At 46.1% G+C, this 26279-nt stretch overlaps 4 long non-coding RNA genes across 65 annotated transcripts; 3 read left to right on the top strand and 1 right to left on the bottom strand.

Moving 5' to 3' along the window:
- The first annotated feature begins 7836 nt into the window (after positions 1 to 7836).
- Positions 7837 to 9658, top strand: LOC127923048 (uncharacterized). 2 transcript variants are annotated; one of them, XR_008113148.1, is made up of 7 exons: positions 7837 to 7997; positions 8140 to 8210; positions 8297 to 8438; positions 8650 to 8791; positions 8938 to 9150; positions 9225 to 9366; positions 9503 to 9658. It is a non-coding gene; the product is annotated as an uncharacterized LOC127923048 (long non-coding RNA). The 2 variants fall into 2 exon arrangements; XR_008113149.1 differs by lacking the exon at positions 7837 to 7997 and having other exon boundaries at positions 8043 to 8210; positions 8368 to 8438.
- A 4048-nt stretch (positions 9659 to 13706) lies between these two features.
- On the top strand, positions 13707 to 17052 carry LOC127923047 (uncharacterized). Of its 50 annotated transcripts, XR_008113115.1 has the most exons (12): positions 13872 to 13946; positions 14439 to 14592; positions 14924 to 15005; positions 15047 to 15159; positions 15365 to 15441; positions 15548 to 15629; positions 15683 to 15786; positions 15923 to 16018; positions 16097 to 16137; positions 16288 to 16369; positions 16410 to 16573; positions 16905 to 17052. It is a non-coding gene; the product is annotated as an uncharacterized LOC127923047 (long non-coding RNA). The 50 variants fall into 50 exon arrangements; XR_008113102.1 differs by lacking the exons at positions 15365 to 15441; positions 16097 to 16137 and adding an exon at positions 15202 to 15242 and having other exon boundaries at positions 15683 to 15800; positions 15978 to 16018; XR_008113103.1 differs by lacking the exons at positions 15365 to 15441; positions 16097 to 16137 and adding an exon at positions 15202 to 15242 and having other exon boundaries at positions 15555 to 15629; positions 15683 to 15800; positions 15978 to 16018.
- A 1748-nt stretch (positions 17053 to 18800) lies between these two features.
- Positions 18801 to 19900, bottom strand: LOC127923050 (uncharacterized). 6 transcript variants are annotated; one of them, XR_008113161.1, is made up of 4 exons: positions 19492 to 19900; positions 19373 to 19451; positions 19174 to 19332; positions 18801 to 19133 (listed from the first exon to the last, which is right to left on the bottom strand). It is a non-coding gene; the product is annotated as an uncharacterized LOC127923050 (long non-coding RNA). The 6 variants fall into 6 exon arrangements; XR_008113159.1 differs by having other exon boundaries at positions 18801 to 18973; positions 19014 to 19133; positions 19174 to 19451; XR_008113157.1 differs by having other exon boundaries at positions 19174 to 19451.
- A 352-nt stretch (positions 19901 to 20252) lies between these two features.
- Positions 20253 to 24298, top strand: LOC127923049 (uncharacterized). Of its 7 annotated transcripts, XR_008113150.1 has the most exons (9): positions 20253 to 20774; positions 21021 to 21201; positions 21440 to 21677; positions 21927 to 21987; positions 22047 to 22404; positions 22583 to 22702; positions 23171 to 23467; positions 23764 to 23881; positions 24121 to 24298. It is a non-coding gene; the product is annotated as an uncharacterized LOC127923049 (long non-coding RNA). The 7 variants fall into 7 exon arrangements; XR_008113152.1 differs by lacking the exons at positions 21927 to 21987; positions 23764 to 23881 and adding an exon at positions 21798 to 21858 and having other exon boundaries at positions 21021 to 21142; positions 23171 to 23290; positions 24001 to 24298; XR_008113154.1 differs by lacking the exons at positions 21440 to 21677; positions 21927 to 21987; positions 23764 to 23881 and adding an exon at positions 21798 to 21858 and having other exon boundaries at positions 23171 to 23290; positions 24001 to 24298.
- Positions 24299 to 26279: the final 1981 nt, after the last annotated feature.

Raw genomic sequence — 26279 nt, forward strand, 5'->3', positions numbered from 1 at the left:
GTTGCTAGCATTGTGACGTGTACGGATGCTGTTGCTAGCATTGTGGTGTGTACGGATGCTGTAGCTAGCATTGTGGCGTGTACGGCTGCTGTAGTTAGCATTGTGACGTGTACGGATGCTGTAATTAGCATTGTGACGTGTACGGATGCTGTAGTTAGCATTGTGACGTGCACGGATGCTGTAGCTAGCATTGTGACGTGTACGGATGCTGTAGTTAGCATTGTGACGTGTACGGATGCTGTAGTTAGCATTGTGACGTGCACGGATGCTGTAGCTAGCATTGTGACGTGTACGGATGCTGTAGTTAGCATTGTGACGTGTACGGATGCTGTAGTTAGCATTGTGACGTGCACGGATGCTGTAGCTAGCATTGTGGACGTGTACGAATGCTGTAGCTAGCATTGTGGCGTGTGCGGATGCTGTAGCTAGCATTGTGACGTGTGCGGATGCTGTAGCTAGCATTGTGACGTGTGCGGATGCTGTAGCTAGCATTGTGACGTGTGCGGATGCTGTAGCTAGCATTGTGGCGTGTGCTGATGCTGTAGCTAGCATTGTGGCGTGTGCGGATGCTGTAGCTAGCATTGTGGCGTGTGCGGATGCTGTAGCTAGCATTGTGGCGTGTACGGCTGCTGTAGCTAGCATTGTGACGTGTACGGCTGCTGTAGCTAGCATTGTGACGTACGGCTGCTGTAGCTAGCGTTGTGCGTGTACGGCTGCTGTAGCTAGCGTTGTGACGTGTACGGCTGCTGTAGCTAGCGTTGTGACGTGTATGGATGCTGTAGCTAGCATTGTGACGTGTGCGGATGCTGTCGCTAGCATTGTGGCGTGTACGGATGCTGTAATTAGCATTGTGACGTGTACGGCTGCTGTAGCTAGCATTGTGACGTGTGCGGATGCTGTAGATAGCATTGTGACGTGTACGGATGCTGTAGCTAGCATTGTGACGTGTGCGGATGCTGTAGCTAGCATTGTGACGTGTGCGGATGCTGTAGCTAGCATTGTGGCGTGTACGGCTGCTGTAGTTAGCATTGTGGCGTGCACGGATGCTGTAGCTAGCATTGTGACGTGTACGGATGCTGTAGCTAGCATTGTGACGTGTGCGGATGCTGTAGCTAGCATTGTGGCGTGTGCGGATGCTGTAGCTAGCATTGTGGCGTGTACGGCTGCTGTAGCTAGCATTGTGACGTGTACGGCTGCTGTAGCTAGCATTGTGACGTGTACGGCTGCTGTAGCTAGCATTGTGACGTGTACGGCTGCTGTAGCTAGCATTGTGACGTGTACGGCTGCTGTAGCTAGCATTGTGACGTGTGCGGATGCTGTAGCTAGCTTTGTTTTGTGTACGGATGCTGTAGTTAGCATTGTGACGTGGGCGGATGCTGTAGCTAGCATTGTGACGTGTGCGGATGCTGTAGCTAGCTTTGTTTTGTGTACGGATGCTGTAGCTAGCATTGTGACGTGTACGGATGCTGTAGCTAGCTTTGTTTTGTGTACGGATGCTGTAGTTAGCATTGTGACGTGGACGGATGCTGTAGCTAGCATTGTGACGTGTGCGGATGCTGTAGCTAGCTTTGTTTTGTGTACGGATGCTGTAGCTAGCATTGTGACGTGGACGGATGCTGTAGCTAGCATTGTGACGTGTGCGGATGCTGTAGCTAGCATTGTGACGTGGACGGATGCTGTGGACGGATGCTGTAGCTAGCATTGTGACGTGTACGGCTGCTGTAGCTAGCATTGTGACGTGTACGGCTGCTGTAGCTAGCATTGTGACGTGTACGGCTGCTGTAGCTAGCATTGTGACGTGTGCGGATGCTGTAGCTAGCTTTGTTTTGTGTACGGATGCTGTAGTTAGCATTGTGACGTGGACGGATGCTGTAGCTAGCATTGTGACGTGTGCGGATGCTGTAGCTAGCTTTGTTTTGTGTACGGATGCTGTAGCTAGCATTGTGACGTGTACGGATGCTGTAGCTAGCTTTGTTTTGTGTACGGATGCTGTAGTTAGCATTGTGACGTGGACGGATGCTGTAGCTAGCATTGTGACGTGTGCGGATGCTGTAGCTAGCTTTGTTTTGTGTACGGATGCTGTAGTTAGCATTGTGACGTGGACGGATGCTGTAGCTAGCATTGTGACGTGTACGGATGCTGTAGTTAGCATTGTGACGTGCACGGATGCTGTAGCTAGCATTGTGACGTGTACGGATGCTGTAGTTAGCATTGTGACGTGTACGGATGCTGTAGTTAGCATTGTGACGTGCACGGATGCTGTAGCTAGCATTGTGACGTGTACGGATGCTGTAGTTAGCATTGTGACGTGTACGGATGCTGTAGTTAGCATTGTGACGTGCACGGATGCTGTAGCTAGCATTGTGACGTGTACGAATGCTGTAGCTAGCATTGTGGCGTGTACGGATGCTGTAGCTAGCATTGTGACGTGTGCGGATGCTGTAGCTAGCATTGTGACGTGTGCGGATGCTGTAGCTAGCATTGTGACGTGTGCGGATGCTGTAGCTAGCATTGTGGCGTGTGCGGATGCTGTAGCTAGCATTGTGGCGTGTGCGGATGCTGTAGCTAGCATTGTGGCGTGTGCGGATGCTGTAGCTAGCATTGTGGCGTGTACGGCTGCTGTAGCTAGCATTGTGACGTGTACGGCTGCTGTAGCTAGCATTGTGACGTGTACGGCTGCTGTAGCTAGCATTGTGACGTGTACGGCTGCTGTAGCTAGCGTTGTGACGTGTACGGCTGCTGTAGCTAGCATTGTGACGTGTATGGATGCTGTAGCTAGCATTGTGACGTGTGCGGATGCTGTCGCTAGCATTGTGGCGTGTACGGATGCTGTAATTAGCATTGTGACGTGTACGGCTGCTGTAGCTAGCATTGTGACGTGTACGGCTGCTGTAGCTAGCATTGTGACGTGTGCGGATGCTGTAGCTAGCATTGTGACGTGTGCGGATGCTGTAGCTAGCATTGTGACGTGTGCGGATGCTGTAGCTAGCATTGTGGCGTGTACGGCTGCTGTAGTTAGCATTGTGACGTGCACGGATGCTGTAGCTAGCATTGTGACGTGTACGGATGCTGTAGCTAGCATTGTGACGTGTGCGGATGCTGTAGCTAGCATTGTGGCGTGTGCGGATGCTGTAGCTAGCATTGTGGCGTGTACGGCTGCTGTAGCTAGCATTGTGACGTGTACGGCTGCTGTAGCTAGCATTGTGACGTGTACGGCTGCTGTAGCTAGCATTGTGACGTGTACGGCTGCTGTAGCTAGCATTGTGACGTGTACGGCTGCTGTAGCTAGCATTGTGACGTGTGCGGATGCTGTAGCTAGCTTTGTTTTGTGTACGGATGCTGTAGTTAGCATTGTGACGTGGACGGATGCTGTAGCTAGCATTGTGACGTGTGCGGATGCTGTAGCTAGCTTTGTTTTGTGTACGGATGCTGTAGCTAGCATTGTGACGTGGACGGATGCTGTAGCTAGCATTGTGACGTGTGCGGATGCTGTAGCTAGCATTGTGACGTGGACGGATGCTGTGGACGGATGCTGTAGCTAGCATTGTGACGTGTACGGCTGCTGTAGCTAGCATTGTGACGTGTACGGCTGCTGTAGCTAGCATTGTGACGTGTACGGCTGCTGTAGCTAGCATTGTGACGTGTACGGCTGCTGTAGCTAGCATTGTGACGTGTGCGGATGCTGTAGCTAGCTTTGTTTTGTGTACGGATGCTGTAGTTAGCATTGTGACGTGGACGGATGCTGTAGCTAGCATTGTGACGTGTGCGGATGCTGTAGCTAGCTTTGTTTGTGTACGGATGCTGTAGCTAGCATTGTGACGTGTACGGATGCTGTAGCTAGCTTTGTTTTGTGTACGGATGCTGTAGTTAGCATTGTGACGTGGACGGATGCTGTAGCTAGCATTGTGACGTGTGCGGATGCTAGCTAGCTTTGTTTTGTGTACGGATGCTGTAGTTAGCATTGTGCGTGGACGGATGCTGTAGCTAGCATTGTGAGCGTGGACGGATGCTGTAGCTAGCATTGTGGCGTGTGCGGATGCTGTAGCTAGCATTGTGACGTGGACGGATGCTGTAGCTAGCATTGTGACGTGGACGGATGCTGTAGCTAGCATTGTGACGTGTGCGGATGCTGTAGCTAGCATTGTGACGTGGACGGATGCTGTAGCTAGCATTGTGACTTGTACGGATGCTGTAGCTAGCATTGTGACGTGTACGGATGCTGTAGTTAGCATTGTGACGTGTACGGATGCTGTAGCTAGCATTGTGGCGTGTACGGATGCTGTAGCTAGCATTGTGGCGTGTACGGATGCTGTAGCTAGCATTGTGACGTGTACGGATGCTGTAGCTAGCATTGTGACGTGTACGGATGCTGTAGCTAGCATTGTGGCGTGTGCGGATGCTGTAGCTAGCAATGTGGCGTGTGCGGATGCTGTAATTAGCATTGTGACGTGTACGGATGCTGTAGCTAGCATTGTGACGTGTACGGATGCTGTAGCTAGCATTGTGACGTGTACGGATGCTGTAGCTAGCTTTGTTTTGTGTACGGATGCTGTAGCTAGCATTGTGGCGTGTACGGATGCTGTAGTTAGCATTGTGGCGTGTACGGATGCTGTAGTTAGCATTGTGACGTGTACGGATGCTGTAGCTAGCATTGTGACGTGTACGGATGCTGTAGCTAGCATTGTGGCGTGTACGGATGCTGTAGCTAGCATTGTGGCGTGTACGGATGCTGTAGCTAGCTTTGTTTTGTGTACGGATGCTGTAGCTAGCATTGTGACGTGTACGGATGCTGTAACTAGCTTTGTTTGTGTACGGATGCTGTAGTTAGCATTGTGACGTGGACGGATGCTGTAGCTAGCATTGTGACGTGTACGGATGCTGTAGCTAGCATTGTGACGTGTACGGATGCTGTAGCTAGCTTTGTTTTGTGTACGGATGCTGTAGCTAGCATTGTGACGTGTACGGATGCTGTAGCTAGCATTGTGGCGTGTGCGGATGCTGTAGCTAGCATTGTGGCGTGTGCGGATGCTGTAGCTAGCAATGTGGCGTGTGCGGATGCTGTAATTAGCATTGTGACGTGTACGGATGCTGTAGCTAGCATTGTGACGTGTACGGATGCTGTAGCTAGCATTGTGGCGTGTACGGATGCTGTAGCTAGCATTGTGACGTGTGCGGATGCTGTAGCTAGCTTTGTTTTGTGTACGGATGCTGTAGCTAGCATTGTGGCGTGTGCGGATGCTGTAGCTAGCAATGTGGCGTGTGCGGATGCTGTAATTAGCATTGTGACGTGTACGGATGCTGTAGCTAGCATTGTGACGTGTACGGATGCTGTAGCTAGTATTGTGACGTGTACGGATGCTGTAGCTAGCATTGTGGCGTGTACGGATGCTGTAGCTAGCATTGTGGCGTGTACGGATGCTGTAGTTAGCATTGTGGCGTGTACGGATGCTGTAGTTAGCATTGTGACGTGTACGGATGCTGTAGCTAGCATTGTGACGTACGGATGCTGTAGCTAGCTTTGTTTTGTGTACGGATGCTGTAGCTAGCATTGTGGCGTGTACGGATGCTGTAGCTAGCTTTGTTTTGTGTACGGATGCTGTAGCTAGCATTGTGACGTGTACGGATGCTGTAGCTAGCTTTGTTTTGTGTACGGATGCTGTAGTTAGCATTGTGACGTGGACGGATGCTGTAGCTAGCATTGTGACGTGTACGGATGCTGTAGCTAGCTTTGTTTTGTGTACGGATGCTGTAGCTAGCATTGTGACGTGTACGGATGCTGTAGCTAGCATTGTGGCGTGTGCGGATGCTGTAGCTAGCATTGTGGCGTGTGCGGATGCTGTAGCTAGCAATGTGGCGTGTGCGGATGCTGTAATTAGCATTGTGACGTGTACGGATGCTGTAGCTAGCATTGTGACGTGTACGGATGCTGTAGCTAGCATTGTGACGTGTACGGATGCTGTAGCTAGCATTGTGGCGTGTACGGATGCTGTAGCTAGCATTGTGGCGTGTACGGATGCTGTAGCTAGCATTGTGACGTGTACGGATGCTGTAGCTAGCATTGTGACGTGTACGGCTGCTGTAGCTAGCATTGTGACGTGTACGGCTGCTGTAGCTAGCATTGTGACGTGTACGGATGCTGTAGTGCTCGCCATTGGACAGAGCAGCCAAAAATAAATGACATGACTAGATTGAGCTACTTAACATTAGTTCGCTACATCTAGAAGAACCCAGCAGGCAAAATGGGCTAGTTAAGTTAGTTTGTAACGGCTTTCTTCCTTTGAAGGAGAGTAGGACCAAAATGCAGCGTGGTTAGTTCGATACATCTTTAATAAAGAAAAAACACGAACAATACAAAAACAACAAACGTAACGTGAAAACCTATACAGCCTATCTGGTGACAACTAACACAGAGACAGGAACAATCACCCACGAAACACTCAAAGAATATGGCTACCTAAATATGGTTCCCAATCAGAGACAACGATAATCACCTGACTCTGATTGAGAACCGCCTCAGGCAGCCATAGACTATGTTAGACACCCCACAAAAACCCCATGACAAAAACGCACCACAATAACCCATGTCACACCCTGGCCTGACCAAATAAATGAAGACAAACATACATTACTTCGACCAGGGCGTGACAGAACCCCCCCCCCCTAAGGTGCGGACTCCCGGACGCACATCAAAACAATAGGGAGGGTCCGGGTGGGCGTCTGTCCATGGTGGTGGCTCCGGCTCGGGACGTGGACCCCATTCCATCAATGTCTTAGTTCCGCCCCCTCGCGTCCTGGGATAGTCCACCCTCGCCGCCGACCATGGCCTAGTAGTCCTCACCCAGAACCCCACTGGACTGAGGGGCAGCTCGGGACTGAGGGGCAGCTCTGCACTGAGGGGCAGCTCTGCACTGAGGGGAAGCTCAGTCAGGTAGTTGGCTCCCGGCAGATCCTGGCTGGCTGGGGGATCTGGAAGAGTCTGGTTGACTGGCGGATCTGGAAGAGTCTGGTTGACTGGCGGATCTGGAAGAGTCTGGTTGACTGGCGGATCTGGAAGAGTCTGGGTTGACTGGCGGATCTGGAAGAGTCTGGTTGACTGGCGGATCTGGAAGAGTCTGGTTGACTGGCAGATCTGGAAGATCATGGCTGACTGGCAGATCCTGGCAGACTGGCAGCTCCATGCAAACTGGCAGCTCTGGCTGCTCCATGCAGACTGACAGCTCAGACTGACAGCTCTGGCTGTAGAGGAGGAAGGCTCTGGCTGCGCTGAACAGGCGGGAGACTCCGGCAGCGCAGGAGAGGAGAAAGGCTCTGGCTGCGCTGAACAGGTGGAGACTCCAGCAGCGCTGGAGAGGAGGAAGGCTCTGATAGCGCTAGACAGGCGAGGCGCACTGAAGGCCTGGTGCGTGGTGCTGGCACTGGTAGTACTGGACCGAGGACACGCACAGGAAGCCTGGTGCGGGAGCTGCCACCGGAGGACTGGTGTGTGGAGGTGGCTATGGATAGACCGGACCGTGCAGGCGCACTGGAGCTCTTGAGCACCGAGCCTGCCCAACCCACCTGGCTCGATGCCCACTCTAGCCCGGCCAATACGAAGGGCTGGTATGAACCGCACTGGGCTATGCACCGCACTGGAGACACCGTGTGCTCCATAGCATAACACGGGTGCCTGCCCAGTCTCTCTAGCCCCCGGTAAGCACGGGAGTTTGCGCAGGTCTCCTAACTGGCATAGCCATACTCCTGTGAGCCACCCCCAAGACATTTTTGTACAGCAGAGGTACAGAAGGTACAGCAGAGCTGATGACCGGTGGTTGGGGGGTTTAGTTGTCATGTTGATGATACTGGCCTGTTGTAGAAGGTACAGCAGAGCTGATGGACGGTGGTTGGGGGTGTGGTTGTCATGTTGATGATACTGGCCTGTTGTAGAAGGTACAGCAGAGCTGATGACCGGTGGTTGGGGGTGTGGTTGTCATGTTGATGATACTGGCCTGTTGTAGAAGGTACTTCCAGAGCTGATGACCGGTGGTTGGGGGTGGGCTGTCATGTTGATGATACTGGCCTGTTGTAGAAGGTACAGCAGAGCTGATGACCGGTGGTTGGGGGTGTGGCTGTCATGTTGATGATACTGGCCTGTTGTAGAAGGTACAGCAGAGCTGATGACCGGTGGTTGGGGGTGTGGTTGTCATGTTGATGATACTGGCCTGTTGTAGAAGGTACTTCAGAGGTACTTGATACTGGTAGAAGGTATGACCGGTGGTTGTGTGGTTGTCATGTTGATGATACTGGCCTGTTGTAGAAGGTACTTCAGAGCTGATGACCGGTGGTTGGGGGTGTGGTTGTCATGTTGATGATACTGGCCTGTTGTAGAAGGTACAGCAGAGCTGATGACCGGTGGTTGGGGGTGTGGTTGTCATGTTGATGATACTGGCCTGTTGTAGAAGGTACAGCAGAGCTGATGACCGGTGGTTGGGGGGTGTGGTTGTCATGTTGATGATACTGGCCTGTTGTAGAAGGTACAGCAGAGCTGATGACCGGTGGTTGGGGTGTGGTTGTCATGTTGATGATACTGGCCTGTTGTAGAAGGTTCAGCAGAGCTGATGACCGGTGGTTGGGGTGTGGTTGTCATGTTGATGATACTGGCCTGTTTAGAAGGTACAGCAGAGCTGATGACCGGTGGTTGGGGGTGTGGTTGTCATGTTGATGATACTGGCCTGTTGTAGAAGGTACAGCAGAGCTGATGACCGGTGGTTGGGGGTGTGGTTGTCATGTTGATGATACTGGCCTGTTGTAGAAGGTACAGCAGAGCTGAGAGCTGATGACCGGTGGTTGGGGGTGGTTGTCATGTTGATGATACTGGCCTGTTGTAGAAGGTACAGCAGAGCTGATGACGGTGGTTGGGGGTGTGGTTGTCATGTTGATGATACTGGCCTGTTGTAGAAGGTACAGCAGAGCTGATGACCGGTGGTTGGGGGTGTGGTTGTCATGTTGATGATACTGGCCTGTTGTAGAAGGTACAGCAGAGCTGATGAACGGTGGTTGGGGGTGTGGTTGTCATGTTGATGATACTGGCCTGTTGTAGAAGGTACTTCAGAGCTGATGACCGGTGGTTGGGGGTGTGGTTGTCATGTTGATGATACTGGCCTGTTGTAGAAGGTACAGCAGAGCTGATGACCGGTGGTTGGGGGTGTGGTTGTCATGTTGATGATACTGGCCTGTTGTAGAAGAAGGTACAGCAGAGCTGATGACCGGTGGTTGGGGGTTTGGTTGTCATGTTGATGATACTGGCCTGTTGTAGAAGGTACAGCAGAGCTGATGACCGGTGGTTGGGGGTGTGGTTGTCATGTTGATGATACTGGCCTGTTGTAGAAGGTACAGCAGAGCTGATGACGGTGGTTGGGGGTGTGGTTGTCATGTTGATGATACTGGCCTGTTGTAGAAGGTACAGGTGATGACCGGTGGTTGGGGGTGTGGTTGTCATGTTGATGATACTGGCCTGTTGTAGAAGGTACAGCAGAGCTGATGACCGGTGGTTGGGGGTGTGGTTGTCATGTTGATGATACTGGCCTGTTGTAGAAGGTACAGCAGAGCTGATGACCGGTGGTTGGGGGTGTGGTTGTCATGTTGATGATACTGGCCTGTTGTAGAAGGTACAGCAGAGCTGATGACCGGTGGTTGAGGTGTGGTTGTCATGTTGATGATACTGGCCTGTTGTAGAAGGTACAGCAGAGCTGATGACCGGTGGTTGGGGTGTGGTTGTCATGTTGATGATACTGGCCTGTTGTAGAAGGTACTTCAGAGCTGATGCGGTGGTTGGGGGTGGTTGTCATGTTGATGATACTGGCCTGTTGTAGAAGGTAAAAAATACCTTAATTGTCATGTTGATTACTGGCCTGTTGTAGATGGATTCAGAGCAACCCTATTTGATGACGGTTTGAGGTTTGGTTGTCATGTTGATGATACTGGCCTGTTGAGAAGGTACAGCAGAGCTGATGACCGGTGGTTGGGGTGTAGTTGTCATGTTGATGATACTGGCCTGTTGTAGAAGGTACAGCAGATATGCTATGTTGACCTCTGATGGTTACCGGTGGTTACGACGTTGAATTCATTAGATACTGGCATTAAGGTCATGTCCTTTGTTGGGAATTTAGTGTTATAGTGTTTGATACTGGCCTGTTTAAAACTCTGAGCAATGACCAGTGGTTAGAGTGTGGTTGTCATGTTGATGATACTGGCCTGTTGTAGAAGGTACAGCAGAGCTGATGAATTGTCATGTTGATGATACTGGCCTGTTGTTGATACGGTGGTTGCAGTGTGGTTGTCATGTTGATGATACTGGCCTTTTATGCTGATGACCGGTGGTTAGGTGTAGTTGTCATTTGATGATACTGGCCTGTTAAAATTGGCGAGTGGTTTTGGGTCACTGACCAGAGAAGGTACCACATAATGACCGGTGGTTGGAAATTATGTGAAACTGGTTTGTCAATGTTGATGATATTGGCCAGAGGGTTGTCATGTTGAATACTGGCCTGTTTCTGAAGGCAGAGCTGATGACCGGTGGTTGGGGTTGTTGTCATGTTGATGATACTGGCCTGTTGTAGAAAGGTACTTCAGAGCTGATTGCTGCAAGATGGACGATATTATTTCACTACACTAAAATATGACATACATTATATCTTGAAAATATCAATGTAACCTTAAAAAAAATACTTAATTGTTTTTTCAGATGATTCAAGCAACCCTATTTTAGATACATTTATATATCTGTTATCACCATGGATGAGAATACCACTTCAAGTTGGACAGAATGACTTCTAAAATAATACAAGATATCTATGTTAACCTCTGAATGAAGTTAATTTACGACGTTGAATTCATTAGCTGCATTAGGATACAGTACGTCACTCCTTTGTTTGGGGGAATTTAGTGTTATAGTGTTTGAAGTGCTTAAAACTCTGAGCAATAATCCATTATTCCTGGAACAGCTTTTCTGACTCCGACTGCAATTCTCAACTATGGCCCCGTTTCAGGCCGACTATATTGCAGTCGTGCTTGCATGCAGAATTTTATGTTTGCGAGGGTTAGGGTTCTCTCCACATTTTGTTCACAGCCTGAATTTAAAATTTAAGGTTTTGGGTCACTGACCTACATACAATACCACATAATGTCAAAGTGGAATTATGTTTTTTTAAATGTTTGACAAATTAATAATAAAATGTCATATTGAGTACAGAGGGGTATGAATACTTTCTGAAGGCACTGTATGTATATTGCTCATATATATATATATATATATACATACATATACACATATACACATACCAGTCAAAAGTTTGGACACCAACTCATTTCAGGGTTTTACGGTTTCTATAATAGCTATCTATATCTATATATATCTATCTATATCTATCTATCTATCTATATATCTATATCTATATATATATCTATATATATATATCTATATATATATATCTATGCTATATATTAGAGATATAGATATAGATCTATAGATATATATATATATATATGACGTAGTTAGCTGATAAGTTCAACACCTGTCCAGGCGCTGTATGATCAGCCAGGCATCTACAATGTAGTGAGTCTGGAACATTCCCAGGATGCTGGAGCTCCATATTCCCTGTGATGTGTGGGAGGGTCTCGACTTCGAGGAAAAGATGATCTATTTAATTGACAAGATAGCCGAGTGACCGCTTTAACAATGAAAATACATGTCCTCGGTGAGTAAAGGCAAGTGAGATCAGGTGGTAACATTCTAGCCAATGAGAGGGCAGATACGCGTGCGAACAACACGCACCAGGAAGTCGTTGTTCCTCGAAGTTGCTGGGAAAAGGCCACTTCTTACATTTGTACGGAAGGCTTTTACATGTGACATGATTTGTAGGCTACTTCAGGACAGGGCTTCTGTGGGTTAAAGCCATACTCCTTCAAAACAGTGGGGGTCAAAGGCACCCAACAAATGGAGAACATGGCATTTTCTACATAACAAATAGAAGTTCATTTCTGTGACATCTAGCAGCAACAAATAATTACTTTAAAAGGTTATAATATCATTTGCAGACTCAAGAGACTATAACCGCGCCAGACAACACACAGATGTTGGGTCTTTTGTCTCGACCGGCTCAGTGCGTTCCACAGGGACGCTGGCTCACGCTGGACAACTGGCTCACGTTGGCTGGAGTTCCTTTGGGTGGTAGGCCATTCTGATTCACACGGGAAACTGTTTAGTGTGAGAGAAAAAACAGCAACGTTGCAGTTCTTGACACAAACCGGTGCCCTGCTCCAAGACATAGACAATCCCTGTCTCAGGGCTTAAAAAAAAAAAATCCTCTAACCCATCTCCTCCCCTTCATCTACACTGATATAAAGTGGTTTTAACAGGTGACAATCAATCAGGGATCATAGCCTTCACCTGGTCAATCTCACAGAAATAGCAGGTGTTCTTAATATTTTGTCCAGTCAGTGTATGTTTCTATCAATCTCAAGATGATGCGTGTTGTTTTATTGGCATAATAAGTCAAGGATTCCAAACTCATAACGCGGCTGTAAGAACAAAAGCTTTAATTGCACTTTCAGACTTCCGATAATTCTTCATTTAAAAGTTTGATAAATATATTTTCATGCAGGATATGGCTAATATCAACACTATAGGTGTTTTAGAGTTGTAGAACACAAACACACCCCCTGTACACACTGTTGGCTATGGATCCACGCAGAGCGACACACTTCATGGTCACTTATTGGCTTTAAACATCATTTATCATACACGACCTGGAGTGCAATTTCAATACCATTTTACAGATGCACTATTGTAAAGTGGCTGTTCCACTGGATGTCATAAGGTGAATGCACCAATTTGTAAGTCGCTCTGGATAAGAGCGTCTGCTAAATGACTTAAATGTAAATGTAAATGTACAGGAGTGCGATTTACAACTAAGGTTGAGCATAACATACTGCAATCATTTACAACTGTTTCTCTCCCAAAACGACAGTTATTTTAAAGCTGTGAATAAAAATGGGTGTTATCAGGGAGGAGGAAGGGGAAAAAAAGGGGGGACGTATTGCTTAGTCGTCTACGATTGGTTTATAACTCCCGTTATGTTAAAACTGGATTCTTAATTTATAGGATAGTCGTTGCTAAGCGGTCTGAGTATCCAGAGTGAAGACGAGGATATTTCAGATCACTGCTATTTACTTCATGGTCCTTCTGTAGCTCAGTTGGTAGAGCATGGTGCTTGTAACGCCAGGGTAGTGGGTTCGATTCCCCGGGACCACCCATACGTAGAATGTATGCACACATGACTGTAAGTCGCTTTGGATAAAAGCCGTCTGCTAAATGGCATATATTACCTGCAACACACAACTTCTGAACTGGTTTGTACTAAAACAGCTATTTATTTAAAAAAAAAAATTAAATCCACACTGAGTGAATACTTCCTTCCATAACCCATTCTCAGTCGAAGGTGTCTTTCCTATATAAGCCATGCAAGGCATTTACAAAGTGCAAGAATCTATCAGGGTTAAGGTGCAAGACGTAGTCTGGTTGCTGAGGTGAGAGGAGACGACAACACTATCTGGGTTGTTGAGGAGACAACACGACGTTACGTAGTCTGCACGTACGTTAAGGTGAGAGGAGACGACAACATACGTAGTCTGGTTGGTGAGAGGTGACAGGATGGTTTGGTTGTTAGAGGTGAGAGGAGACGACAACACGTACGTAGTCTGGTTGTTGAGGTGAGAGGAGACGACAACACGACGTAGTCTGGTTGTTGAGGTGAGAGGAGACGACAACACGACGTAGTCTGGTTGTTAAGGTGAGAGGAGACGACAACACGTACGTAGTCTGGTTGTTGAGAGGGGAGACGACAACACGTACGTAGTCTGGTTGTTAAGGTGAGAGGAGACGACAACACGTACGTAGTCTGGTTGTTAAGGTTACGTACGTAGTCTGGGTGAGAGGAGACGACAAACGCACGTAGTCTGGTTGTTGAGGTGAGAGGAGACGACAACACGTACGTAGTCTGGCTGTTGAGGACAACACGACGTAGTCTGGTTGTTAAGGTGAGAGGAGACGGCATACATGTACGTAGTCTGGTTGTTAAGGTGAGAGGAGACGACAACACGTACGTAGTCTGGCTGTTAAGGTGAGAGGAGACGACAACACGTACGTAGTCTTGGTTAAGGTGAGAGGAGACGACAACACGTACGTAGTCTGGTTGTTGTGAGGAGACGACAACACGTACGTAGTCTGGTTGTTGAGGAGACGACAACACGACGTAGTCTGGTTGTTGAGGGAGAGAGACGACAACACGTACGTAGTCTGGTTGTTAAGACGACAACACGTACGAGAGGGAGACGACAACACGTACGTAGTCTGGTTGTTAAGGTGAGAGGAGACGACAACACGACGTAGTCTGGTTGTTAAGGTGAGAGGAGACGACAACACGTACGTAGTTTGGTTGTTGAGAGGAGACGACAACACGTACGTAGTCTGGTTGTTGAGAGGACACGACAACACGTACGTAGTCTGGTTGTTGAGGTGAGAGGAGACGACAACACGTACGTAGTCTGGTTGTTGAGGTGAGAGGAGACGACAACACCACGTAGTCTGGTTGTTAAGGTGAGAGGAGACGACAACACGACGTAGTCTGGTTGTTGAGGTGAGAGGAGACGACAACACGACGTAGTTCTGGTTAAGGTGAGAGGAGCACGACAACACGACGTAGTCTGGTTGTTAAGGTGAGAGGAGACGACAACACGTACGTAGTCTGCTGTTAAGGTGAGAGACGACAACACGAGACGACAACACGTACGTAGTCTGGTTGTTGAGGTGAGAGGAGACGACAACACGTACGTAGTCTGGTTGTTGAGGTGAGAGGAGACGACAACACGACGTAGTCTGGTTGTTGAGGTGAGAGGAGACGACAACACGTACGTAGTCTGGTTGTTAAGGTGAGAGGAGACGACAACACGTACGTAGTCTGGTTGTTAAGGTGAGAGGAGACGACAACACGCACGTAGTCTGGTTGTTAAGGTGAGAGGAGACGACAACACGTACGTAGTCTGGTTGTTGAGAGGAGACGACAACACGTACGTAGTTTGGTTGTTGAGAGGAGACGACAACACGTACGTAGTCTGGTTGTTAAGGTGAGAGGAGACGACAACACGTACGTAGTCTGGTTTGTTGAGGTGAGAGGAGACGACAACACGTACGTAGTCTGGTTGTTGAGGTGAGAGGAGACGACAACACGTACGTAGTCTGGCTGTTAAGGTGAGAGGAGACGACAACACGTACGTAGTTTGGTTGTTGAGAGGAGACGTGCCACAACACGTACGTAGTCTGGTTGTTGAGAGGAGACGACAACACGCACGTAGTCTGGTTGTTAAGGTGAGAGGAGACGACAACACGTACGTAGTCTGGTTGTTAAGGTGAGAGGAGACGACAACACGTACGTAGTCCACTTGTAAGTCGCTCTGGATAAGAGCGTCTGCTAAATGACTTAAATGTAAATGTAAATGTAGTCTGGTTGTTAAGGTGAGAGGAGACGACAACACGTACGTAGTCTGGTTGTTAAGGTGAGAGGAGACGACAACACGTACGTAGTCTGGTTGTTAAGGTGAGAGGAGACGACAACACGTACGTAGTCTGGTTGTTAAGACAACACGTGAGAGGAGACGACAACACGTACGTAGTCTGGTTGTTAAGGTGAGAGGAGACGACAACACGTACGTAGTCTGGTTGTTAAGGTGAGAGGAGACGACAACACGTACGTAGTCTGGTTGTTAAGGTGAGAGGAGATGACAACACGACGTAGTCTGGTTGTTAAGGTGAGAGGAGCGACAACACGTACGTAGTCACGTGGTTGTTAAGGTGAGAGGAGACGACAACACGACGTAGTCTGCTGTTAAGGTCTGGTTGTTAAGGTGAGAGGAGACGACAACACGCACGTAGTCTGGTTGTTAAGGTGAGAGGAGACGACGTCACGTACGTAGTCTGGCTGTTAAGGTGAGAGGAGACGACAACACGTCGTAGTCTGGTTGTTAAGGTGAGAGGAGACGACAACACGTACGTAGTCTTGTTAAGGTGAGAGGAGACGACAACACGTACGTAGTCTGGTTGTTAAGGTGAGAGGAGACGACAAAACGTACGTAGTCTGGTTGTTGAGAGAGACGACAACACGTACGTAGTCTGGTTGTTAAGGTGAGAGGAGACGACAAAACGTACGTAGTCTGGTTGTTGAGGAGACGACAACACGACGTAGTCTGGTTGTTAAGGTGAGAGGAGACGACAACACGTACGTAGTCTGGTTGTTAAGGTGAGAGGAGACGACAACACGTACGTAGTCTGGTTGTTAAGGTGAGAGGAGATGACAACACGACGTAGTCTGGTTGTTAAGGTGAGAGGAGACGACAACACGTACGTAGTCTGGTTGTTAAGGTGAGAGGAGACGACAACACGTACGTAGTCTGGTTGTTAAGGTGAGAGGAGACGACAACACGTACGTAGTCTGGTTGTTAAGGTGAGAGGAGACGACAACACGTACGTAGTCTGGTTGTTAAGGTGAGAGGAGACGACACAACGTAGTCTGGTTGTTAAGGTACGTAGTCTGGTTGTTAAGGTGAGAGGAGACGACAACACGTACGTAGTCTGGTTGTTAAGGTGAGAGGAGACGACAACGTACGTAGTCTGGTTGTTAAGGTGAGAGGAGACGACAAAACGCACGTAGTCTGGTTGTTGAGGAGACGACAACACGTACGTAGTCTGGTTGTTAAGGTGAGAGGAGACGACAAAACGTACGTAGTCTGGTTGTTGAGGAGACGACAACACGTACGTAGTCTGGTTGTTAAGGTGAGAGAGGAGACGACAACACGTACGTAGTCTGGTTGTTAAGGTGAGAGGAGATGAGACAACATGCAGGACTGGTACACAGGTACCACATGACAGCTGTTAGAATGAAAAGTGAGCAGCATAGTTCTCTATTGGTCAGAACTCCAACTTAAAAAGATCTGTGAGATTAACCTGACCAGTTAGGATTAAACCCATACTAGTGTTTCCGTGGCAGCATGACACATGCGTATATAGTTTCAATCTGTGCCAACTAAGATCAGCTGTGTAACCACTTGTCAATTTTACGTAGTAATAACAAGAGTTTCTATGGTATATTGATACATTTTCACATATACGCTTACTGTCCTTTTAAAAGATGCTATTCATTGTATGTCTTTGTGGTTGTGTTATAATATTGTGCTAGTTTATATAAGTACATAGCTCTAACTGCTAGCATCGTACGAACTCTACTGATCTCACAAGCTTACATTCTGTTTTGCTACAAAAAAAAAATGTTTCCTCTACCGTGTAGCTCGCCAGATCGGGCTGATTTGTTACGAGACTAATCTAATCTAATCTAATTGCTAAATGGTGTCATATTTGCTGTAGCATTTCTGCTTCCCTCGTCAGACACACTTGAAAATGGCTCTCCTACTCAATAAGATCCGTGATCTGGTTTCTGTGTTCACCGTGGCCAGCTGAGGACTTTTCACACTCCAGCCCAGTGGATTTTTGGGGTTGGATTATCAGGACAGTGTAAAAAGGGGTACTGGGTGATCTCGTGTCTCTGTACAGCTGGTATCTCTTGTCTTTCTAAGCCCAGGGTCGTGTTCAGTAGGCATGAAAACGGAAGAAAGCGCCCCTAAACGGGTGGTAATATCTTGAACTTGTCCAATACGAAGCGCTTGCAAAAACAAAACAAAAAAAAAAACGGTCTGTCAAGCACAACGTTTCTTTTTTAGTTGCTACGGTGTGCCCTAATGAACATGACCCAGGGCTAACGGTGATGTCTCCTCTGTCTGTCCTCTATCCCTGGTCTGTGTCTGTGAGGTAGAAGCCCAGCTTGGCCACAGTCATCTCCCTCCGTAGACGCGTCACTTCCCAGAACATCTGTTCCGCTGGGGGTCAGGGGTCAAATACATTAGGTTTCATTAGTTGAAAGGGTTTCAGAACACCAGACAGATTTGCTGTCTACATTGACAAAAGAGGAATGTAAATGCCAGGAGAGAGCACTGTTAAAAATGGGTCCCATTGTTGACCTCAGTGTTTATCTGTTAAAGAGGAAGGACGTCACACTTACCATCATGTCTGACCAGGCCCTGCTGTATGTAGCGGATATAGGTGAAGAAATCACACACCGCTGTTATCTGGAGGGGTTGGGAATGAGAAACGGGTTTCACAATTTCAAAATAAAAGTTCTGCAATGATAAACGGGTTTCACAATTTCAAAATAAAAGTTCTGCAATGATAAACGGGTTTCACAATTTCAAAATAAAGTTCTGCAATGATAAACGGGTTTCACAATTTCAAAATAAAAAGTTCTGCAATGATAAACGGGTTTCACAATTTCAAAATAAAAGTTCTGCAATGATAAACGGTTTCACAATTTCAAAATAAAAGTTCTGCAATGATAAACGGGTTTCACAATTTCAAAATAAAAGTTCTGCAATGATAAACGGGTTTCACAATTTCAAAATAAAAGTTCTGCAATGATAAACGGGTTTCACAATTTCAAAATAAAAGTTCTGCAATGATAAAAGTCTTTATGAACACAAAGGTAGCCATATTCATCTGAATGAATGAATGTTATGCATCAATGTTTAGAATGCATAATGTGGTTTAAATGATTAGGACACAACAAACATGGTTAGGTACCCGTGCCCTGCTAGAGGGAGAGGGGAGTCTCCAAGATGCGTGCATGGAACTCTTTGGACGGTCCACCTCTCTGTCTCGTCGGGACACGCCGCTCAACGCACACTTCCTGTCAGAGGCAGAGAAACATAACACGACTCGCTCATTTATCTATGGAACTCTTTGGGACAGTTTTCCAGACCTCATTCATCTATAGAACTCTATGGGCCAGTTTTCCAGACTTCATTCATCTATAGAACTCTATGGGCCAGTTTTCCAGACCTCATTCATCTATAGAACTCTATGGGCCAGTTTTCCAGACCTCATTCATCTATAGAACTCTATGGGACAGTTTTCCAGACCTCATTCATCTATAGAACTCTATGGGCCAGTTTTCCAGACCTCATTCATCTATAGAACTCTATGGGCCAGTTTTCCAGACCTCATTCATCTATATAACTCTATGGGCCAGTTTTCCAGACCTCATTCATCTATAGAACTCTATGGGCCAGTTTTCCAGACCTCATTCATCTATAGAACTCTATGGGACAGTTTTCCAGACCTCATTCATCTATAGAACTCTATGGGCCAGTTTTCCAGACCTCATTCATCTATAGAACTCTATGGGACAGTTTCCAGACCTCATTCATCTATAGAACTCTATGGGCCAGTTTTCCAGACCTCATTCATCTATAGAACTCTATGGGACAGTTTCCAGACCTCATTCATCTATAGAACTCTATGGGCCAGTTTTCCAAACCTCATTCATCTATAGAACTCTATGGGCCAGTTTTCCAGACCTCATTCATCTATAGAACTCTATGGGCCAGTTTTCCAGACCTCATTCATCTATAGAACTCTATGGGCCAGTTTTCCAAACCTCATTCATCTATGGAACTCTATGGGCCAGTTTCCGGAAATTCATCTATGGGCCGGTTTCCGGACCAAATTAAGACTAATCCTTAGTATTTGTTGCCCAAGAGCAGGCTTATTCTGAGTCTGTGAAATTGGCCCTACATGTAAACGATATGAAAATGTCATTGTTAGTCGTTTTAACATTAGAAACAATAAATGAACAAAGCGTGGTCTGGAACAGTGGAACAAGACATACCTGCCTGGTTAAGACAAAGTGTTATAGAGGACATTCTGACGAAGAAGAGCGACTAAGGAGAGCGAAGAAGAGCGACTCAGTATACAGTCACACTATAGAACAAGTCCTTAAGACAAAGTTTTGTGGAAAATGAAAGTAAATAAAAGTCACACTATAGGCAAGTCCTGGAAAAAAAAAAAAAAAAAAAACTTCACTTACGTCTCTACTGCTGCTCTCAGGCCACTGGGAAAAAGAATTCAATCAAATTGTGAATAGGAAGCATGAGGTGAAGCAACGTAGCCCATTGAGTCAACCCATTAGCACTCAGAAAACCCAAAACAGATTTGAAGAAAAAACCCAAAACCAATCTATTAGAAAGTCAGACAAATCCCTCCCACAAAACAACATTAAGCTATAGACAGATTTAGACTTCTAAAGTCGAAATATGGTTAAATCATCCGTATCCTATGGAAATGAGGACTTAAGGATTAAGCTGGAATGTTCTGAGTGAAGGAAAGATGATGACATGGTTACAGTCACTGATAAGGACGGATGTGGATTAGTGAGGAATGGAGGCCGAGGTCACATTAAGGGAGAAGGAGCAGTTTATTACCCTATATAACAGTGGTATGTGTAATATATATACATATATACACACATACACACACACACACACACACACACACACACACACACACACACACACACACACACACACACACATACATACATACATTTTGGGTTTGTTGTAAAATAAAATATTACATAAAAAGACCAACCAAGTTCCTATAATGTGATATTCATCACAGAATACAGGTGGTCACCAGGAGGAGAGGAAGTGTCTGTTTTAATGTGATATTCATCACAGAATACAGGTGGTCACCAGGAGGAGAGGAAGTGTCTGTTTTAATGTGATATTCATCACAGAATACAGGTGGTCACCAGGAGGAGAGGAAGTGTCTGTTTTAATGTGATATTCATCACAGAATACAGGTGTAGTCACCAGGAGGAGAGGAAGTGTCTGTTTTAATGTGATATTCATCACAGAAGACAGGTGGTCACCAGGAGGAGGAAGTGTCTGTTTTAATGGTCACCAGGAGAGGATATTCATCACAGAATACAGGTGGTCACCAGGAGGAGAGGAAGTGTCTGTTTTAATGTGATATTCATCACAGAATACAGGTGGTCACCAGGAGGAGAGGAAGTGTCTGTTTTAATGATATTCATCACAGAATACAGGTGTAGTCACCAGGAGGAGAGGAAGTGTCTGTTTTAATGTGATATTCATCACAGAATACAGGTGTAGTCACCAGGAGGAGAGGAAGTGTCTGTTTTAATGTGATATTCATCACAGAATACAGGTGGTCACCAGGAGGAGAGGAAGTGTCTGTTTTAATGTGATATTCATCACAGAATACAGGTGGTCACCAGGAGGAGAGGAAGTGTCTGTTTTTAATGTGATATTCATCACAGAATACAGGTGGTCACCAGGAGGAGAGGAAGTGTCTGTTTTAATGTGATATTCATCACAGAATACAGGTGGTCACCAGGAGGGAGAGGAAGTGTCTGTTTTAATGTGATATTCATCACAGAATACAGGTGGTCACCAGGAGGAGAGGAAGTGTCTGTTTTAATGTGATATTCATCACAGAAGACAGGTGGTCACCAGGAGGAGAGGAAGTGTCTGTTTTAATGTGATATTCATCACAGAAGACAGGTGTAGTCACCAGGAGGAGAGGAAGTGTCTGTTTTAATGTGATATTCATCACAGAAGACAGGTGGTCACCAGGAGGAGAGGAAGTGTCTGTTTTAATGTGATATTCATCACAGAATACAGGTGGTCACCAGGAGGAGAGGAAGTGTCTGTTTTAATGTGATATTCATCACAGAATACAGGTGGTCACCAGGAGGAGAGGAAGTGTCTGTTTTAATGTGATATTCATCACAGAATACAGGGGTGGTCACCAGGAGGAGAGGAAGTGTCTGTTTTAATGTGATATTCATCACAGAATACAGGTGTAGTCACCAGGAGGAGAGGAAGTGTCTGTTTTAATGTGATATTCATCACAGAATACAGGTGTTTTAATGTGTCACCAGGAGGAGAGGAAGTGTCTGTTTTAATGTGATATTCATCACAGAATACAGGTGTAGTCACCAGGAGGAGAGGAAGTGTCTGTTTTAATGTGATATTCATCACAGAATACAGGTGTAGTCCAGGAGGAGAGGAAGTGTCTGTTTTAATGTGATATTCATCACAGAATACAGGTGGTCACCAGGAGGAGAGGAAGTGTCTGTTTTAATGTGATATTCATCACAGAATACAGGTGTAGTCACCAGGAGGAGAGGAAGTGTCTGTTTTAATGTGATATTCATCACAGAATACAGGTGGTCACCAGGAGGAGAGGAAGTGTCTGTTTTAATGTGATATTCATCACAGAATACAGGTGGTCACCAGGAGGAGAGGAAGTGTCTGTTTTAATGTGATATTCATCACAGAATACAGGTGGTCACCAGGAGGAGAGGAAGTGTCTGTTTTAATGTGATATTCATCACAGAAGACAGGTGTAGTCACCAGGAGGAGAGGAAGTGTCTGTTTTAATGTGATATTCATCACAGAATACAGGTGGTCACCAGGAGGGAGAGGAAGTGTCTGTTTTAATGTGATATTCATCACAGAATACAGGTGGTCACCAGGAGGAGAGGAAGTGTCTGTTTTAATGTGATATTCATCACAGAAGACAGGTGGTCACCAGGAGGAGAGGAAGTGTCTGTTTTAATGTGATATTCATCACAGAATACAGGTGGTCACCAGGAGGAGAGGAAGTGTCTGTTTTAATGTGATATTCATCACAGAAGACAGGTGTAGTCACCAGGAGGAGAGGAAGTGTCTGTTTTAATGTGATATTCATCACAGAATACAGGTGGTCACCAGGAGGAGGGAAGTGTCTGTTTTAATGTGATATTCATCACAGAATACAGGTGGTCACCAGGAGGAGAGGAAGTGTCTGTTTTAATGTCACAGAATACAGGTGGTCACCAGGAGGAGAGGAATTTTTAATGTGATATCACAGAATACAGGTGGTCACCAGGAGGAGAGGAAGTGTCTGTTTTAATGTGATATTCATCACAGGAGGAGAGGAAGTGTGTTTAATGTCACCAGGAGGAGAGGAAGTGTCTGTTTTAATGTGATATTCATCACAGAATACAGGTGGTCACCAGGAGGAGAGGAAGTGTCTGTTTTAATGTGATATTCATCACAGAAGACAGGTGTAGTCACCAGGAGGAGGAGAGGAAGTGTCTGTTTTAATGTGATATTCATCACAGAATACAGGTGGTCACCAGGAGAGAGGAAGTGTCTGTTTTAATGTGATATTCATCACAGAATACAGGTGGTCACCAGGAGGAGAGGAAGTGTCTGTTTTAATGTGATATTCATCACAGAAGACAGGTGTAGTCACCAGGAGGAGAGGAAGTGTCTGTTTTAATGTGATATTCATCACAGAATACAGGTGGTCACCAGGAGGAGAGGAAGTGTCTGTTTTAATGTGATATTCATCACAGAATACAGGTGGTCACCAGGAGGAGAGGAAGTGTCTGTTTTAATGTGATATTCATCACAGAATACAGGTGGTCACCAGGAGGAGAGGAAGTGTCTGTTTTAATGTGATATTCATCACAGAAGACAGGTGTAGTCACCAGGGAGAGGAAGTGTCTGTTTTAATGTGATATTCATCACAGAATACAGGTGGTCACCAGGAGGAGAGGAAGTGTCTGTTTTAATGTGATATTCATCACAGAATACAGGTGGTCACCAGGAGGAGAGGAAGTGTCTGTTTTAATGTGATATTCATCACAGAATACAGGTGGTCACCAGGAGGAGAGGAAGTGTCTGTTTTAATGTGATATTCATCACAGAATACAGGTGGTCACCAGGAGGAGAGGAAGTGTCTGTTTTTAATGTGATATTCATCACAGAAGACAGGTGGTCACCAGGAGGAGAGGAAGTGTCTGTTTTAATGTGATATTCATCACAGAATACAGGTGGTCACCAGGAGGAGAGGAAGTGTCTGTTTTAATGTGATATTCATCACAGAAGACAGGTGTAGTCACCAGGAGAGAGGAAGTGTCTGTTTTAATGTGATATTCATCACAGAATACAGGTGGTCACCAGGAGGAGAGGAAGTGTCTGTTTTAATGTGATATTCATCACAGAATACAGGTGGTCACCAGGAGGAGAGGAAGTGTCTGTTTTAATGTGATATTCATCACAGAAGACAGGTGTAGTCACCAGGAGGAGAGGAAGTGTCTGTTTTAATGTGATATTCATCACAGAAGACAGGTGTAGTCACCAGGAGGAGAGGAAGTGTCTGTTTTAATGTGATATTCATCACAGAATACAGGTGGTCACCAGGAGGAGAGGAAGTGTCTGTTTTAATGTGATATTCATCACAGAATACAGGTGTAGTCACCAGGAGGAGAGGAAGTGTCTGTTTTAATGTGATATTCATCACAGAATACAGGTGTGTCACCAGGAGGAGAGGAAGTGTCTGTTTTAATGTGATATTCATCACAGAATACAGGTGGTCATCCAGGAGGAGAGGAGAGGAAGTGTCTGTTTTAATGTGATATTCATCACAGAAGACAGGTGGTCACCAGGAGGAGAGGAAGTGTCTGTTTTAATGTGATATTCATCACAGAATACAGGTGGTCACCAGGAGGGAGAGGAAGTGTCTGTTTTAATGTGATATTCATCACAGAATACAGGTGGTCACCAGGAGGAGAGGAAGTGTCTGTTTTAATGTGATATTCATCACAGAATACAGGTGGTCACCAGGAGGAGAGGAAGTGTCTGTTTTAATGTGATATTCATCACAGAATACAGGTGGTCACCAGGAGGAGAGGAAGTGTCTGTTTTAATGTGATATTCATCACAGAATACAGGTGGTCACCAGGAGGAGAGGAAGTGTCTGTTTTAATGTGATATTCATCACAGAATACAGGTGGTCACCAGGAGGGAGAGGAAGTGTCTGTTTTAATGTGATATTCATCACAGAATACAGGTGGTCACCAGGAGGAGAGGAAGTGTCTGTTTTAATGTGATATTCATCACAGAATACAGGTGTAGTCACCAGGAGAGAGGAAGTGTTCGTTTTTAATGTGATATTCATCACAGAAGACAGGTGTAGTCACCAGGAGGAGAGGAAGTGTCTGTTTTAATGTGATATTCATTCATCACAGGAGAGAGGAAGTGTCTGTTTTTAATGTGATATTCAGGTGGTCACCAGGGAGGAGAGGAAGTGTCTGTTTTAATGTGATATTCATCACAGAATACAGGTGTAGTCACCAGGAGAGAGGAAGTGTCTGTTTTAATGTGATATTCATCACAGAATACAGGTGTAGTCACCAGGAGGAGAGGAAGTGTCTGTTTTAATGTGATATCTATCACAGAATACAGGTGGTCACCAGGAGGAGAGGAAGTGTCTGTTTTAATGTGATATTCATCACAGAATACAGGTGGTCACCAGGAGGAGAGGAAGTGTCTGTTTTAATGTGATATTCATCACAGAATACAGGTGGTCACCAGGAGGAGAGGAAGTGTCTGTTTTAATGTGATATTCATCACAGAATACAGGTGGTCACCAGGAGGAGAGGAAGTGTCTGTTTTAATGTGATATTCATCACAGAATACAGGTGGTCACCAGGAGGAGAGGAAGTGTCTGTTTTAATGTGATATTCATCACAGAATACAGGTGGTCACCAGGAGGAGAGGAAGTGTCTGTTTTAATGTGATATTCATCACAGAATACAGGTGGTCACCAGGAGGAGAGGAAGTGTCTGTTTTAATGTGATATTCATCACAGAATACAGGTGGTCACCAGGAGGAGAGGAAGTGTCTGTTTTAATGTGATATTCATCACAGAATACAGGTGGTCACCAGGAGGAGAGGAAGTGTCTGTTTTAATGTGATATTCATCACAGAATACAGGTGGTCACCAGGAGGAGAGGAAGTGTCTGTTTTAATGTGATATTCATCACAGAATACAGGTGGTCACCAGGAGGAGAGGAAGTGTCTGTTTTAATGTGATATTCATCACAGAATACAGGTGGTCACCAGGAGGAGAGGAAGTGTCTGTTTTAATGTGATATTCATCACAGAATACAGGTGGTCACCAGGAGGAGAGGAAGTGTCTGTTTTAATGTGATATTCATCACAGAATACAGGTGGTCACCAGGAGGAGAGGAAGTGTCTGTTTTAATGTGATATTCATCACAGAATACAGGTGGTCACCAGGAGGAGAGGAAGTGTCTGTTTTAATGTGATATTCATCACAGAATACAGGTGGTCACCAGGAGGAGAGGAAGTGTCTGTTTTAATGTGATATTCATCACAGAATACAGGTGGTCACCAGGAGGAGAGGAAGTGTCTGTTTTAATGTGATATTCATCACAGAATACAGGTGGTCACCAGGAGGAGAGGAAGTGTCTGTTTTAATGTGA

Source organism: Oncorhynchus keta, unplaced genomic scaffold (genome assembly GCF_023373465.1).
Source record: "Oncorhynchus keta strain PuntledgeMale-10-30-2019 unplaced genomic scaffold, Oket_V2 Un_contig_28068_pilon_pilon, whole genome shotgun sequence".
Classification (NCBI taxonomy): Eukaryota; Metazoa; Chordata; class Actinopteri; order Salmoniformes; family Salmonidae; genus Oncorhynchus; species Oncorhynchus keta.